The sequence below is a fragment of the Passer domesticus genome, unplaced genomic scaffold, assembly GCF_036417665.1.
Source record: "Passer domesticus isolate bPasDom1 unplaced genomic scaffold, bPasDom1.hap1 HAP1_SCAFFOLD_37, whole genome shotgun sequence".
In the NCBI taxonomy this organism is placed as follows: domain Eukaryota; kingdom Metazoa; phylum Chordata; class Aves; order Passeriformes; family Passeridae; genus Passer; species Passer domesticus.
In genome coordinates, this window is record NW_026990149.1 from 3,185,439 (window position 1) to 3,204,039 (window position 18,601).

The window sequence follows — 18,601 nt, forward strand, 5'->3', positions numbered from 1 at the left end:
AGGAGAGCAGTTCCTCCAGCCTTTGCTTTCTGACTGATGGGATTATTCTCATTTAGGATCAGGCTATGAGTCATTAATACCGAGGCTCATGGACAGAGACTCTCTAACTCATTAAAGTTAGAAAGTGGTATGTTTATTAACCCCGGTGGGTGGCACCAGAGTCGTCCCTACAAGGCGTGACCGTGCTGTACAAGGTTCTTTGCCCTCTCTTTATTTCCCAGGATCTTACATACAACATATGTGCACAACCCCAGCACTTCCCCTCCCTGCTCTGTATTAAAATGAGGTCATTAGTCCTTCACACCTGTGCAATTCTCCTCTGGAATTGGGTTGGTGGTCTCCTATTGGGCCAGTGGTCTTAAGGGATGAAGTCAGGAATGTCTTCATCAGGTCTCTGTGACCCTCTGGCACCATCCAAGGTCCCCTGCTTAGTGACTGATTGACATAAAGCCCAGGTGCTAACCATTGTTCTACGGGTTTCAGTATGTTCTTCTAACAGTTCACTTACTCCACTTCCTTCTATCAAGAAGCTCATCATGGTAAATAATATAACAATCAGCTCTGGCTTAAGCATCTAATCATCATTAACCTATGGTCTACCTGTCTAACTGACATCCTGATCAATGTGAATTGCTTCTAAGCCTCAGCTGAAATCTGAACTCTTTAAATTCTTGCTTCAGCTGTGCCCAGGGAGAAGGGAGCTGAATGAGCTGAGTAAGAATTGCAGGAGAGATCAGCAGACGTTGGCACTCTGTGCTCTGCTTGAAACTGGGAAGTCAAGAGACAAAGGGCGTTTTCAGGCACAGCGCAGAGAGCTGGTGGATCAGCCTTTGGCAGTGGGCTGGAGGTGTCTGGCTGTGCCTGGAGAGGGAGCTTGCACAGTCAAGCCCTTCTGATGGCAAGGCTCAGGCTTGGCTGGTCCTGGAGGTGCCCTTCCACCACTGCCCTCCCTTGGGATGTTCCCAACCTCTGTGGGTTGAGGAGAATTCACAGAAATGGTCTGGCGCTGCTGCCTGGCCTCAGGGTCAAGGAATGAAGTGCAGGGCCAGCCAGGACGAGTCAGCCCAAGGTTCTGGTGGTGACTCTCAGCCATGTTTTCTGTTTTGTCTGCAGAAGGGAGCTGAAGCGGCTGTCTCCAAAGCTTGAGGAGGAGGCAAAAGCCTTGGAGGAGGAAGAGAGGCAGAAGGAGAAAGAGAAGCAGAAGAAAGAAAAGAAGGGTGTCTCTGTGGGGAAGGAACCTCCAAAAGCAGAGAAGGGGAAAACCAAACCCACAGAGAAGAAGGAAAGCAAGGCCCCAGAGAAGAAGGACACCAAAATCCCACCAAGGAAGGAAATCAAAGAACCAGAGAAGATGGAAAACAAACTTCCAGAAAAGAAAAACAAACATCCAGAAAAGAAAGAAACTAAAATCTCAGAGAGGAAGGAAAGCAAAGCCCCAGAGAAGAAGGAAAGCAAGGCCCCAGAGAAAAAGAACACAAAAGCATTAGAGAGGAAGGAAACTAAATTCCCTGAGAAGAAGGAAACCAAAGCCCCAGAGAGGACGGAAAGCAAACTCCCAGAAAAGAAATACAAACCTCCAGAAAAGAAGGAAACCATATTCCCAGAGAGGAAGGAAAGCAAGGCCCCAGTGAAGAAGGACACCAAAGCATTAGAGAGGAAGGAAACCAAATTCCCAGAGAAGAAGGAAAACAAAGCCCCAGAGAAGATGGAAAACAAACTCCCAGAAAAGAAATACAAACTTCCAGAAAAGAGGGAAACCAAATTCCCAGAGAGGAAGGAAACCAAAGTCCCGGAGACGAAGGAAATCAAAAGCCCAAAGAAGGAAAGCAAAGCCACAGAGAAGAAGGAAATGAAAAGCCCAGAGAAAAAGGAAAGCAAAGCCCTAGTAAAGAGGGAAATCAGAATTCTAAAGAAGGAAACCAAATCTCCAGAGAAGAGAAGCAAACCTCCAGAAAAGAAGGAAACCAAATTCCCAGAGAGGAAGGAAATCAAAATCCCAGAGAAGGAAATCAAAGCACCAAAAAAGAAGGAACCCAAAGCCCCAAAGAAGGGGGAAGCCAAAGCCTGAAAGAAGGGAGGAACCAAAATCCCAGAGAACCCAGCTGAGCTGGAGAAGAACTCTTTATTTTATTCACACAACTTATTTTATACAGTTTGCCAAAACTAATGTGCAACTTTAGGTAGTTAATCGATTTCTTATTACTAGTTATGCCAGTTATTCTGTTGGATAATAAAATATATTTTACTTGTGCATCAAATCTCTCTGTTGTATTCTTTGTATTGTTACCTATTCTCTTCACTGATTCTCATGGGACAAATCCCTTGTTCTTGCAGGTGCATTTGTTTTTCACCCTCAGATCAGATTGTTCACCAAGTCTCATTCTCAAAAGAACTTCACATGGGAACTTGTGACTGCTTAGCTGCACTTAGAAGAGATGACAGGCCAGCTGTTAATATAGCAGAACAAGGCCTGGTTTCATAAGGCCTTTCTTTTATCATTATTCTACCTGTCTCTGACATCTCCCCCTTTTTGTTCATTTAAAAAAGGCTCCTATGTTCTGATGTTGAAACAGCTCACTCTTGGGAGGGTATGATCTCATGAAGGTTATCACTGGTTATCTGTTAGATGTGGGATAAGATACATAAAAGACCAGTTCCAATCAACAAAACTTACCCAATTCTGTCAAGTCATTGACACAGGGTTTTGCAGCATGAGCAAACAAAAGAATAATGTCCAATGTCTCTTCGGGAAATGGAAAGAAATGACCATTGTTTCCAATTAGCTGAGAAGTAGGAGAAGGTCCATTAGCTGGAAATGTTGATCTTGGACATCACTGAATGTCCTTCTGCAGCTGGAACAGGGAAGAACTGAAGAAAGTTGGGAGGAGCACTGTCCCATGATGATGCCATGAGGCTTTTGTTGGCCAATTGCCTCTGTCAGTTTCTAGGCACAGCTGTGTCTTGGCAGTCCTACTCCTGTTCCTGTTCTGGCCACAAAGGCTGCAAGGGGATGAGGTTATTTCTCTTTCCACTGGGCCTCATTTCTTCAGAGCTGATCAGTATCTGATGGAATGAACAGGTGACTGCTTTGAGCTGTTGGTGATAAAACACAGGCATCTCTTCTCCTGAAGTTAATGAATCAATTAGGCTTCCCTGTGGGACACTCCACTGGGATTTAGATGGGATGACCTTTTTTCCAAGTTTCTAATGTAAATATTGCATGATTCAAAATGTTAGTCGTCCAAATTTCTCATGTACATATTGCATTATTTGAATGTTCTTAAGGCGTTCATTCCTCTTCTTTTTTGTTTTTTTAAGAATGAGATGCATGTCTTTTGTTATGAGTATGAAGAAACAGCATAGTAAAATAATACACGTAGTAGACAAGAAACTTAGAGCAATTAGGAATAATTTAGATACAACGATCGGGAATATTTCAAATAGCGGACAAAACTAACAACATAGGTGGAATGAAATAAACAGAAATCTCTGAAATAATGTACCATCATCCCAGAGTCTGCAAACAGCTGACAAACCTCGATTCAGTGGGGACTTGGATAATTATTTCCAGATCATAATTCCCAAGCTCCCTTTAAAAATAGTTCAACTGTCATGTACAGACGGTGAAATTGCAAAGTCAAAGCAACTCCAATCTAGTTCTGATGCAGAAAACATCTGGGTCTGTTGGCAAATTCCTGTCCAGGTAGAGCTAAGGCCTGGCCACCACCCAAGCTCTAAGTGGGAGAGAATTCCCTAAATGTAATTTTAAACAAGGCTCCTAAGAATAGCACTTAGGAGTAAAGGTCTAGGGGTGAAAGACTGATGAATCATCCAATAGCCGTCTCCTCCAAAATCTCCTCAGCATGGAGATGCTTTAAACACAGCAAACTGTTGGAGTGGTTCTGTAATAACAATTGGGACTGCATCTGATTGCTTAGAGTAGATGTCACAATACCATCAGTTTAGAGAAGACTTCTGACAAAGCTGAGATATCATTTCCTGGAACTCTGAAAAATACTTGAAAATCATGAGGCAGCACTGGGTCAAACCATGGAGCCCCAGTGCAGAGCCCAGCCAGAGGGGTAGTCTGGTCTAAGAGATACATGAGCAGCTAGAGAACAAAAGAAGGATCCTGAAATGACACGTGTCTTGTAGATAATTACACCAAAAGATGGTAAAACATATGAAAAGCTGGCTATAAAAACAGGAATACAAACATGAATGTATTTATGACAGAAAAAATGCAACAAAGGAAACACTGAACAGCTCACTCATAAAATTTATGATATCTCAGATTAAATAACACTCAAACCTGATATAAATTGCTTTCGACATCAATAGAGCTTAACAAGATGAACTCAATAAAACCCAGTCCTAAAAGGATTTCAAATTAATAAACATAATTTCATTATCACCTTAGTGGAACAAAAAGCACACTCAAGAGAACTCAATGTTAATTACTATTAATACCGAACATAACTGGATCCATAAAAAGCTGGAATAGATCATTGCTGAAATGACGTAAAACTGAATCTTAACATTTATAAAATCTACCAAAATTTACTTAATAAAACTTAGCCTTATTCAAGAAGGTAACTGAGCGTTACAATATTTGGCCTTAATTTAACAGAATTCAAACGAACATTCTTAAAAGTTATAGATATGACATGATGTAACTCAGTCTAAGGTTATTAACACAAAAAGACAACTTAAAGGTGAACAAGCTGTAAGTGAAATAACAGCATGATGGTCTGCTGGAGGGATTAAAGTTGTAACAAGCATATTAGAATTAGAAGTAAATCAGTTATGAGTAAAACCCATGGTAACTGCAAATTCCATGGAAACAGAAATTCAGTAAGACTTTTCAAAGTGCAGGGTTACAGGGAAATAAATATAATAATGTGCAATTTAGCATATTGCTGAACAACTCAACAGCTTTTAGTGACAGTATCTGGCATCATTTTATATGGCAAATGTGTTAGCATTCTTGTTAAAGAGATCAGACCATGTTAAAATTTGATAGGTAATAAGGCACTGCATTTACCGCTTTTCAATCTCTCCAGTAACTGTAAAACTACATAAAACAATCAGAATTTAGTCAGAAACTAAAATAAACTTTTAAAAACCCTAGAGCACCACGTTTTCAAGGCACACAAACACAGCTCTGGGCCGGAGCGGGGCCTGTGCCGCCCACAGGGGAGAGGGAAGGCGCTGCCCACAGGGAAGCTATGGGGAGAACAGAGGCCATCTAAACTGCAATGACATAACTGTACACCAATAAAGCTTCTCTCAATATTCACACAGTATTCATCCCTTAATTGCCAGAGCCAATCATCTCATTTTCCATCTCCCAGCAGGGCCCTGCGGCCGTGAATCCAGCCCACCGGGGCTGGCCCGGCTCGGCTGCCACAGCCCTCCCGGGGCCGCTGCACCTCTGCTCCCCAAAACACTGCGGGGAAAAGAGCAGGGGAAAAGCAGCAACACACAACAAACTCTACAACCTGCACACAAAAGATAAACACAGAAGAGGCACAAGCTGCATTTTATTGCACATTCTGACAACAGTCACTGACTGAGAGTTGCATTTCCAAGGCCAAGATCTGTCTTTTGAGAAACCTCAAACTCAGAAATACCGTTTTTACTAGATGTGTACAAGGCCAGGCCTCACTGGAGGCACAGCTTTTCTCGCAACTCTGCATCATCTTGAACTGAAAAAGAATTAAGCAGTGTGCTCATGAGTCTGGCATCTCAGCCAGAAAGGCCAGGTATTAGAGGGAAGAAGTCAGCCTACAAAATCTGATTATTTTTTCTCTTCCATTGGCCTGTCAATAATGATAATCAGAATGTAATTCCACATGTTAACATGAAGGTGTTTGTATTTACAGAAGCAGGAACATATCTATGAAGGCTTTTGAATTCTCTTCAAGGACAAGGACATTTGAACCAACAACCCTTTCTTAATAGAGAGGCCCAGTTTAACTTTTCACTGAAGATGTTAAACCCAAGGGCAGTTCATGCAATGCTGTCTTTACATGTCGCTGTAGAGACAGGCAAGACACCTATTTCTTCATGCACAACAGCCCATCTTTATTCTTCACAGCTCATATTTCTATGGTTTTCTGAAGGCATTGTGTTTCATTTTAATTGCTTAGTAACTTAGTGCAACTCAGTTCATTGGTTAGTAGTTGCTCATGTAGGTGTCAGTCAAAACCTTTCCTCTCTCTAACGCGGTTTCCATTCTTGTCTCCTGCATAGAAGATGTGGGTAGAAGTCTTTCCTCTCACAGGTGCAAATTCCTTTCTCACAGGAACTTGTCAGGCTAGCTGTTAGCTGTACTTAGCCCAAGCAGCAGGCCTGAGCCATCATTTTACAAGGGTAACAAGGCTCTTCTTTTATAGGGTTTACCTATATGCAACATTGACATACGATTCTTTCAATCTTAAAGAATCATCTTTAATTTCTTTCACGTGAATTTTGACCTTTGTAATATTTGTATATGGTAGATTTGGAGTTCAAATCTGTTTTGAATCATGCCTTCATAGAATCCCAGACTCATGGAATCATTCAGGCTGGGAAAGCTCTGTGAGACCATGGAGTCCCAGCTGTGCCCGATGCCCACCTTGTCCCTGAGGCGACTCCGGCGTTTCGGGGTCTCCCCAGCCCCGGCTGCCGTGGGTGCCCAAGACAGAGAAGTCCAATTCAGCACGACCTGTCCGGGCCCCTCAGGCAGGCCCCAGAGCTGCAGGCAGTCTTAGCAAGCTCAGCTCTTCAGTGATTCTCAGCTCATTTGTGATTTCAGCTCTTGGCTTGCTGAGTGCCTTTGGCAGATGCTGGCAGAGAGAGGAGAAGGCTGTGTGAGGTTCCACAGAGATGTCTTTATTGATGTCTTCTGAGAAGGTCTCAGGGACAGCTCTTCTGCAGAACAGGGCAGAAGTAGGGCTTTATATAGGGTACAGGAGTTTTAGAAACAATCCAATAGTGAGGGTCAAGGCGAAAGTGAGCTGTGGGCTTACAGAGAGATAAGCAAGGGTCCGAGGCTGGAAGAGGGGCTTCTTAGGTCCAGTCATCATGACCAGGCATTTCCTGTCTTAGGCTGCTGAATGCCATGGAGGCATTGCAGGCCCTGGGCCTGCTACAACTCCACTTTCTGTATTTAGAAAAAAGGCCTATTTCTGTATTTAGAAATGGGGCACACTCTAGTTGAATGTCCAAAGCATTTACCTGTATTCCCATTTCTACTCGCTTCAGAGACCATTCTGGATTAACCAGCAGTCTCTGAGTTCTTGTTTTCTTCATAGCATACGGCCCAATTCTAGTAATCACAGGAACTATAGGCTGCACTTCTGCTTCTGGAATAATTGGCCTTTGGGTAGGAACAGCTTTCTTTTGTGTTAGTGGGGTAGTTCTGATCTTGTTCTTCTGATATTCAGTGCACACTTGAGTGATGCTAAAGTCAAGATCGTACTCTCTTATTGCACACCCTTCTATTTTTAGGGCACTTACTCAAACATTTGTCACAGCATTCAGAGCTAATCTGAATGAGTTTCATGGGTGGATGGTAAGCCTCATGCAACCCACCTTGCACAAATGCATAGCTACATCCCCAAACATTTCTCCCTTCCCACAAACGTGCATTTGTGACTTTCAGGATCTCATTTAGGGCCCTACGAGAGTGGGGATCACAGGCCCTCCCTTGGCACCGGTACATCCCAGTTACGTTGTACCTGCGCGGTATGGCACTGGCTCCTGTTACAACCATGGCAATGGCTATCATAGTTACCACCTTCTCCATCATGTCCATGATTTCTCTAAGTCCATATATTCACAGTTCCAGGTGAGCTTCAGCTTCAGTTCTTTGTCACCTGGCATCAGTTTCCAGACTTCCTCAGGGGCTTTCTTCACTCGGGAGTGATGGATCCAGGCCTGCTGTTCTTTGATCTTGATTGCAGTAAAGGTAGTGAGGAGCACCTGGAATGGTCCTTCCCACTGCAGTTCCAGGGTCTTTTCTGCCAAAGACTTAACATACACATAATCCCCAGGCTGTACATCATGTACTGGTCCATCCAAATCTCTGTTTTGAGCTCCAGCCACATATTTTGCAGTTTCTCTCAGTTGTTTATTCAGGGCTATCATATACTCGGGTAGGGTTTCCTCCCCTATTTGTGTAGGTGTGGCTCCTTCTTGAACTGCATATGGTCTCCCATATAATATTTCAAAGGGGCTCAATTTTTCCCTTGTCCTTGGTTTTGTCCAAATTGGCAATAATGCTAATGGAAGAGCCTGGGGCCAAGGTAGGTTTGCCTCTTGTCCCAGTCTCACAATTTGTTGCTTAATCAAATGATTCATCTTTTCCACTTGGCCACTCGATTGAGGATGATATGGGGTATGCAGCTCACAGTCTATCCCCAGGTGGTGGCTAATTTCTTGCACAATTTTGGAAACAAAATGCGGCCCTCTGTCTGAGGATATGGTGGCTGGAACCCCAAACCTCGGGATTATTTCTTGCAACAGTGCTTTGCTTACCTCTCGTGCTTCAGCTGTCCCAGTAGGGAAAGCTTCTGGCCAACCTGAAAAGGTATCAGGCAATACCAAGAGGTAATGATATCCCCCCTTCCTGGGTAATTCTGTGAAATCGATTTGCCACTGTTGCCCAGGTCCGCAGCCTTTCCCAATTTGTCCAACTTTAGGCTTTGGGATGTTTTTAGGATTAGTTCAGAGGCAAAGACTACACTGACGAGTTACCTGTATTACTGTGCCCTGGAGTTTCCTGGCCATAATTTTTCCTTTCAAATGGTTGTACAGGGCATCTACTCCCCAGAGTGTTTTTTCATGTTCTTTTTGCACTGATGACCACAGCAAATAGGAAGGCGCTACAAGTTTCCCTTCCTCTGTTACAGCCTGTCCTTCTTGATTATAATTTGCTTTTTTTGCCTTAAAAAGTTTCTTATCCTTTTTATTGTACACTGGCTTACCTTCAATAGAAATTTTTCCATCTGGGATCAATGTTGCCTCCACTGTCTCCTCAAATACCTCACCTCTGGCTGCGTCTTTTGCCTCTCTGTCCACCAGCATGTTCCCTTCTTTCAATTCAGAGCTCACTTTTTGCTGTGCCTTAATGTGCATGATGGCTGCCTTCTCAGGTAGTTGTACTGCACCTAGTAGTCTCAGTATCTCTTGTGCATGTTTAATATTCTTCCCTTGTGAATTCAACAGTCCTCTCTCTCTCCAAATGGCTCCATGTGCATGAACCACCCCAAACGTGTACCTTGAGTCCGTGTAGATGTTAACCTCTTTTCCTTTTGCCAGCTCTAAGGCTCGAGTTAAGGTGATTATTTCAGCCTTCTGTGCACAGGTGTTTGCTGGTGAAGGTCCAGACTCTATTACCTCTCTGCTTGTGGTAACCGCATATCCAGGGTGCCTTTTTCCACTGATGACATAGCTGCTTCCATCAGTGAACCAGGTCTCAGCATCTTCAAGTGGGGTGTCCTTCAGATCCGGGCAGCTGGAGAAAGTGGCTCCAGTGGTCTCCAGACAGTCATGGATCACTGCTTCTCCCATACTCCCACTGAGGAAGGAAGCGGAATTCACAATGTGAGTTACCACAATTTCAACATCATCTTGTTCTACTAGTATAGCCTGGTACTTCAGAAACCTCTGTGGGGAGAGCCAATGTCCCCCTTTTGCCTCAAGGACTGCAGACACCGTGTGGGATACCAGCACAGTCATTTTCTGGCCCAGGGTGAATTTGTGTGCTTCCTGGATATTCACTGCCACTGCTGCAACAGCTCTGAGACACCCTGGCCATCCTTTAGCTGCCGTGTCCAGCTGTTTGGAGAGATAGGCCACTGCTCTCTGGTACGGGCCTAAGTTCTCTGCTAATATTCCCAGGGCAATCCCTTGTTTTTCGTGGGAAAACAGGAAAAATGGTTCACTCACGTCTGGAAGTCCTAGAGCCGGAGCTGACATGAGGGCCTTCTTTAGTTGGTCGGAGGCTTGGGTTGCTTCTTTTGTCCACTGAAGATCTCTGCTCCCTTCCCTGATCAGGGCATATAGAGGTTTAACAAGTAACCCATAGTTAGAAAACCACAGGCTGCACCACCCTGTCATGCCTAAAAAGGTTCTCAGTTCCTTCAGTGTCTGAGGGCTCGGGGTCTGGCATATTGCTTCTTTGCCATCCTGCTCCAAGGTCCTTTGACCAGCACTCACCTCATAACCCAGGCAAATGACTGTTTGCCTCACCATCTGGGCTTTCTCCTGGGATATTCCATACCCCTGCAGGCCCAAACAGTTTAGGAGGCTTACCGTCCAGTGCACGCGTGTCTCCTGGGTCTGGGTGGCTGTTAGGAGGTCATCCACGTACTGCAGCAGCTGCCCTTCTCCTGGTGGAGGTTTCCAAGACTCTAAATGCTTGGCAAGTTGCTCCCCAGATACAGTGGGAAGTTCTTGTACCCCTGTGGTAATACATACCATGTGAGCTGCTTCCTCCGTGCAGTTTTGGGGTTCTCCCATTTGAATGCAAAAATTTTCTGGCTGGCCTCGGAGAGAAGGAGGCAAAAGAAGGCATCCTTCAAATCTAAAATGGTAAACCAGGTTAGTTCAGGTGTTAAAGGAGTTAATAAAGTATAAGGGTTAGCAACTACTGGATACAAGTCTTCAGTTACTTTGAGAACAGCCCTTAGGTCTTGTACTAACCTGTATGACCCATCAGGCTTTCTTACTGGCAAAATGGGGGTATCGAAATCAGACTGACACTCTCTTAACAGTCCTATTAGCAAAAAGTTTTCTATGATTTTGCTAGTCCCTTCTCTGTCTTCCTTCTTTAGGAGGTATTTTTTAACCCTTACTTGTTGTTCCCCTTCCTTGAGCTTAATTTGTATGGGCAATGCATTCTTTGCTCTCCCTGGTATATTAGAAGCCCATACACCAGGGAATATTTGATCCATTATTTTCTTGAAGTTTCTCTCTTCTTCACTCACAATTTCAATTTCTTTGATTATTAACATTAGGCTTAACAGCTCCACATATTGTTGGTCCTTTACCTCCAAACTAATTTCTCCATTTTTCAATATTACTTTTGCATCCAGCTGCTCTAGCAGATCCCTGCCCAAAAGTGCAGATGGAGCATTAGGCATATATAAAAATGGATGAATCTCCCATTGCTTTCCCAATTTATACTTTAATGGTTTGCAAAAATATGCTCTTTCAGATTGACCAGTAGCCCCCTTTACCATAACATAATCATTTGTTAGAGGTACAGGACCTTATTCAACACTGACAATGTTGTCCCTGTGTCCACTACAAATTCCACTTCCTTTTCCTTGTTCCCCAGTTTAACTACAACCAGAGGGTCCCCTAGGGTAGGGCCCTCCTGTCCTCCTCAGTCCTCCTTCACATGAGCAACCAGCCTTTCCCCCAACCCCCAATCGCTTTTTCTCTGTTCATCACCCCTTCTTCATTCTGGGCACTGGTTTTTCCAGTGTCCAAATTTCTTGCAAAATGCACATGGATCTTTTCCCACTCGGGGTGGTCCTTGTCTTGGCAGGTCTTGCTCACGTTTCTCCTTTTCTCCCGCCCTTACTACTGCTACTAATTTCTTCATCCCTGGTTTATATCCTCCCTCCCGATTACTAAACACTCTCCATGCTTCATCCAATAGAGTCTCCAAGCCTCAGCTATTTGGGCCCCGGATCTTCTGAAGTTTCCACCTGATATCTCCTGTGGATTGTCCGAAAAATAAATTTATTAGTTGCTGTATTCCTTCATCCAATCCAGAGTCCAGGGTGGTATATCGCCGCATCGTGTCCCAGAGGTGATCCAAAAATTCAGAAGGTGTTTGAGTAGGACCTTGTTTAACAGCACATAAGGCTGACCAATTTATGGTTTTAGGAATTGCTCATTCTAGTCCTTTTACTACAAAGTCTTGGTATCTCTTAAGCTGTGCCCATTCATCGGGTTCATTGGGATCCCACATTGGATCCTGAAGGGGAACACATCTTTGATATCCTCTTGTGCTGCTGCACAAGTGTCTTCAGCTAAATCCTTGGCTACCTTCAAAAGCAACTGCTTCTCTGTTTCTGTTAAGGCATCAAGCAGTAACTGCATGTCTGCCCAATCAGGTAAATGCTGCTTAGCCATAAACTTTACCCTTTTAGCAACCCCTATTGGGTCATTCCCATAACCCTTAGCAGTCTTTTCCCAAGCCTCCAAATCCACTGAGAAAAAGGGGACCTTAATCATCCTTGGTTCCCCATTAGAGGTTATAGCCTGCCTTAAGGGTGCTTGTATGAGTCCTTTAGTTTGCTTTCTAGTTGTTTGTGGGGGTGGGTTCAGTCTGGTTTGCCTTCTGGCCCTTGATGCTATCAGACCTTGCAGGGAAGGCTCAGGACTTGGTTCAGATTCATCCCATTCACTATCACTACTAGGCAACGGTGGGTAAAGCCTCCATGGTTCCCTTAATTCAGGAGTTGGTGGGGAAACCCCTCCCTCAATTACTGTTTTTCCCAGGGCAGATGAACCAGAAGACAAGTTAGGGGAGGCTAAAGTTGGTGAGGGTTCCAATTTTACTCGTTCCTCTACCCTGCCTCCTTCCTGCTTTCTAGAGGGTGCTAAAAGTGCCTCTACTGTCTCTTGTTCTAAGATCTCTGTTGCATGGAGCACGTGCTACAACACTGTTTCAGCTTTTCCCTGTTAGCTTTATTATCCTTCTCAAGAGCCAATACCAGTGGATCAGATGGAGGCCTAATCCCACAATCCCTTTGCCACTCAGGGTGATTTCAAAGGCTGAAAAACATAGCAGCATAAGTCACCTCTTGCCACTTCTATTCCCACCTAAGGAAAAGCATGAACTGTAATAGAGTCTCATAGTCCAGTGTACCATTTGCTGGCCACTTCACTCCTCCATCAAGTCTATAGAGTGGCCACCACTACGTGGAAAGTTTGACAAGTTCCCTTTTAGTTTCACTGCCACCATAGCCCACCAGCTCTTTCCAGTGTGTTAACATACACCCTAAAGGGCTTCCTCTGGGAATCTCTTTGCTTTCATTTGCCCCCATGTTTAGGATCCTCTTTTTCACAATGTCTTTTGATCTTATCCCAGTTCTTAAATTTCACTTGGTATTCCCTTGGTACAAAAATATACTGGCAACACTCAACTCTAAGAATTTCCACTGCTTTCTTTAATGTTCCTGAAACCCCATTTTCCAACAACTCAAATATTTTACTGCTATCCCGCAACTCTTGACCAATTGCCAACAAAATTCATATAGTTATCTGGGCAGCCCTTTGTTCTTTTTTATAACAGAGAGACAAGTTCCAGTCTTAGGTATTAACCACCTGTACCCTTGCCAGACCCACGAGTCCTGACAGACTGCACACCGAAACACGATCCACAGATCACAGCAGCAATCTTTCCTTGGGCAGGGGAATACCCCTGAACCAGGTTCTCGATTCCTGTGCCTCCTGTTCCTGCTCATATAGTTGTGCTAGCAAACAAAAGGGATAAAACAGCTTGTTAATTAATTTTCTCCTTTTCTCTAAAAAAAGAAAGGGTTAGCAGGCCTTCAAAGGCAGGGTTCAGAGCAGCAGCTGTTAGGGAAAGAACTTGTAGTTCTACAAAAAAGGGGTGGGAAAACTCCTTTTGATTCAATCTAATGAAACCACACCATGTAGTTAGGTACTCCACCCAAGTTGCAGGTTACTAATAATTTATTAAATCAGGTCCTCTGTTAAGCTTTGCTCCAGGTGTATTCCTATTAAAATATGTTTAAAAATTGGAAGCAACTTTTCATACACTGTAGACAGTGTGCAGCTGAAAGCAAAGCGTATCTCTTGTCATGCTGTAACCAAAGGACAGATGGAAACCTTGCAAAGTATCAGTCAAGTTCTGGCAGAAATTTGACGATTCCACGCTGCACCAAGAGCTGTGTGAGTCACTACTGTAACCCATTCCGAAGCTTTTTGGACTGCTAAGCAAATTTCTCTCACCCTTTGGTGGAAAATGTTACAGAACACAGAGTTCAGCTGCGTATCTGGGCACCAAAGAAGTCTCTCAGCTACCTCTGCCAGCACTACTTCTGGGCTCTCTGTTTTCTGCATACAACCAAAGCCGCTAAACCGAATTTCCCTTTTCTTGCTGACAACCTGACTCCTAACACTAATAGTTTAGGCTCACAAAAAAGAAACAGACAGGGGTTTTCACAACCCCAAACACAACACAAGTTTTAACAAGGTCCTGCTGAAAATCACACAAACTTTGGCCAGGGCACAGCACAAATCCCTCCACAAGAATTGGGGGGGTGGAGGTAAACCATCAGCACTTTAAAATATTACCACACACTCTAGCAACTGCAAACCTCACATACCAATAAAATTATCAAAACACGCGCTCACCAAACTCTCGGGGTTTTACAGGGAGATAAAAAGAGGTATCCCAAGGCTACAAAGTCTGGACTCCCCTCTGGTTACCCAGGAAACAAATGACTGCCTGATCACCAGGACTGTGTCAGGAATAGTTGTGGGCTTTCCATTCACTCTTTTAACTACTAAGGAAACAAATTTAACTCACACAAAGCCTTTTTCACCTGACCATACATCAAATAAAAGTTTACATCCAAAAACACATGCTGTCCAAGCTCACACACAGCCTAATTCCCCTCTAACACAGTCTAAGCACAATACAAACACTTGAAATCAGTCCGCTCTCCCAAACAAAAGTGGCAGTGTCCCTCCACAATCAGGCAGGGATTTCAAAGACCTTTTACAACTTTAAGCTTACAAAACTCCCAAAAACACTTACAAAGGTTAATAACACATGCCAAATCACACAAATGATAATGCTTACAACACAAACTCTCACAAACCACAACAAATACAGTGCATCTACAACCTAAACACACAAAATCACAAAACCACCAAACAAACACAGATCCAATTACAATACACACACACACAGACACACACACACAACGCTGGGGGCACAACCAGGATTGTCTGCCACCCACAATGGGACCCTTCGCAGCCCAAAAATTCGGACTAACCACCCAAATGACGAGTCACTGAGGTGCACCTTTAAACTACAAATTGAAACCAGAGCCACCCCTGCTCCAATCCCAATTCACAACACCACAGCCATTGTCTCCACTACGAGACACGGACTACCAGAGCCCTGGTCCCCACTGCGGGACACGGGTTACCAGACCGCTGAGGCGGGACGTCTCCCGCGTCCTATTAACTGCTGATATAATAAGGTACCTTTCCCTAAAGAGAAACATCCCTTTTGTCCGTGGTTCCAGCAGGACCTGGTCTTTCCCCACGTAGGCAGCAGGATCACAGGATCCTCCTTCCCAGAAATTCCTGGGTGGGTGCCCAGAGGGGTCCCGGACCCCCACTGGCCCCACAGCCAGAGAGTGCAGGATGTCCTGCTGCAGTCACCAAAGTGATTTATTAAAAAAATATGGATATTGATCTAGCACCGATATCCAACTGTGACGGACAAAAACTCTCTAACAGTTTAAAGCTACAAGGTGTATGTTTATTGCGATGCCGGGCGGCGTGTGGGATAGCTCCCAAATGCACACTGCAATTTACAGGTGATTACAGAGTCCTGTCATCCATACAACTACTGAATACCCAAAATACAAATACATATTCATAATTTTGGTACATCCCATTCCCCGTTTCATAGGCTAATTAGTTCAAAATCTATTAGGCATACGTAGTTTGTTCTTTGAAATGGGTCGGGGTCCCTTTCATGGGAAGGGTCCTAAAATGAGGAAGTAAATGAAGTCTTCCTCATTCTGACCTTTCTACCTTTTCAATGCAAATATGACAAATGAACCCTTGGTAGAATTCCCATTCCCTGGCTTCAACTGGTTTCAGAACACAGGAGGCCCACAATTGTCTTATGTTCCTAAAAGCTATCTGTCAGTTTCTATAGTCTTCATTAGAAACCCAGCTAACCAAACATGGTGTTGACAAGCAATCCATTATTAGTTAATTACTAACTCTTACCTTCATCAAGGCCTACCTATTTATTTTAATTAATTACAATAAAGCTTATCTCTAACTAAAATCTTAGCTCCTCTAAAATGTCTAACTTCCTTAAAGTTTTTGTTTCAAATCCAGCCTCTTGCCATGGTGCTCTTGGGTCTTCCTCTTCAAGATGGGGGTCCCACAAGGTGTGGCCATCAGGGGGTGACTTACGGGGTGCAGGTCGTGCTGTCCTGTCTTGGTTTGGAAAGCCAGGTGTCTGCTAAGGAAGGCAGGAACCTCCCCTGAAATGGAAAATGGAAACTCCTTCCCTCTGAATTGTTATAATTCTGAATTAAGGGGCTCTCAGGCAAAGCTATGGGAATAGGAATTCTTTTTTAGCAAAAATTAAAAATACAAAGGCAATAGCAAAAACCAAAAAAAAAAAACCAAAACCACTGACAGAGTCAGAATATAACCTGACACCCTGTGGGTCAGGGTGCTGGCAGCAGTCCCATTGAATGGTGGCTGCAGCCCTCCTGCATTGACAGGTGTGGCTCTGTTGGAGCAGGGATCCTGGAAAAGGGTGGAGTTTTCCTCTGAAGGTCCAGTGGTGGTGTAGATGGGCCTGGTCTTCCTCTGGCAATCCAGTGGGAAAAGGCTGCTGCAATGTTCCAAACTCAGATTCTATCCAGGAAGAAATGCTTGGCTCCTCCCGCTGGGCAGAGCATCTCCCAGTGGCATGATGTTATTTTATCAGCCATGCAGTAGCACTCAATGGCCCATTAACAGGAGGTAATTAATAATTAATAATTATTGACAGAAGCTATCTCCTGGATGAAGGATTGGTTGTGGAAGAGATAAACTGCCCAATGAACAGAAGATAAGTGCCCCACCTCTGACAGATGGCAAACAGAACACACACTTAGCTTGCAATCCAGGACATGTTCTCACTGGCTGCCCCCATTCTCCAGAGTCCATGGTGTCCAGGGAGGCTGCAGCTGCCAGTGCCGGGAACAAACGAGACGGGTCTTGGTTTCAGAAAGCTCCAGAATCCATTTCTTACCCCCAAAAGACAGGGCAAAGGCAGGTGCCCCCTCAAACACCTATGAAATGGTGAGACTTTAGAGATCGTTGATCAATGTCATTCATTTAACACAGTTTGGGCTGTTTTTAAGGGATAAAGATGAATCAGAAGAAAATCAAGGCCAAACCAAAAGGACAAGCAGCCAGGTGTGTTCCCAGCATGGATCACAGGGAATGTGGGTCACCAGGGCTGTGCCCAGCGTGGCTCCTGCAGTGGGGGATGGAGCTGGAGCAGCGCATGAAGCTCTTCCCGCACTCGGGGCACTCGCAGGGCTTCCCTCACCGGTGCCTCCGTTGGTGTTGGGTCAAGTTAGAGCTGCTGGAGAAGCTCTTCCCACACTGGGGACATTCGTAGGGCCTCTCCCCGCTGTGGATGCGCCGGTGCCTGACAAGGTGGCAGTTCTGCCTGAATCCCTTCCCGCAGTCGGGGCAGCAGAAGGGCCTCTCCTCTGTGTGACTCCAATAGTGCAGGAGGAGATGGGAGTGGGTCCGAAACCCCTTCCCACACTTGGAACACTCGTAGGGCCTCTCCCCAGAGTGGGTCTTTTGGTGGACAATCAGGCTGGAATGCTGGCTGAAGCTTTTCCCACACTCCCCACACTTGTAGAGCCTCTCCCCGATGTGGATTCTCTGGTGGCAGATCAGACTGGAGCTCTGGCTGAATCTCTTCCCACACTCCCCACACTCGTAGGGCCGTTCCCCAGTGTGGGCCTCTGGTGCTGGATCAGATTGGAGCTCTGCCTGAAGCTCTTCCCACATTCCTCACACTCGTGGGGCCTCTCCCCAGTGTGGATGAGCCGGTGCGTGACAAGATGGGAGTTCCGCCTGAAGCCCTGCCCGCAGTCGGGGCAGCGGAAGGGCCTCTCCTCTGTGTGCGTGCGCTGGTGCATGAGGAGATCAGAGCTGGTCTGAAACCTCTTCCTGCACTGATCACACTCGTAGGGCCACTCCCCAGTGTGGGTCCTCTGGTGCCTCATCAGGTTGGAGCTGTGCCTGAAGCTCTTCCCACACTCCTCGCACTTGTGGGGCTTCTCTCCATCAGGAACCTCCTCATGGACCACCAGCTCCGACCTCTGGCTCCATCTCCGGCCGCCTTCCCGGCCCAGGCTGGCTCTTTCCCCCTCAGATCCCCGCCATCTGCGTTTGCAGCCCCTCCTCGTGCGGCATCTCCGGGGCTTTTCCTCCCCGTTGGGTTCCTGCACCGTGGAGCCGCTCAAAACGGCCTCTGCCACGAGGTTCTGCTGTGCTGGGCTGGGAGATGCAGCAGGAGAGAGAGGCAAAGGGGCACTGACTTCCTCCTCACCTGACTCCATGTCCAGGGACATCTTCCTCTTCCTCACTACCTCACAAGAAGTGACAATGGGAAATCCTGGTTTGGGGAAAACAAGGGATGAGCATGTTGAATTTGAAGGTCTTTCTGCCCAAGTCAATCTCTACAAGTCACCAGCGACCTAGGCTGCAGAAAACCTCCCAAACACCAAGATTCAGTGCTGAAAAACCCTCCCCAGGAGTTCCCCACCCCTGCTCCCTCCCCTCTGCTCTTTGGGAG

General features: G+C 45.3%; 1 pseudogene; it reads right to left on the minus strand.

The window, feature by feature from the left end:
• The window catches only part of LOC135292576 (zinc finger protein 850-like), a 159,458-nt pseudogene extending 141,312 nt beyond the window's left edge, over positions 1–18,146 (minus strand).
• Between the last annotated feature and the right edge of the window lie 455 nt (positions 18,147–18,601).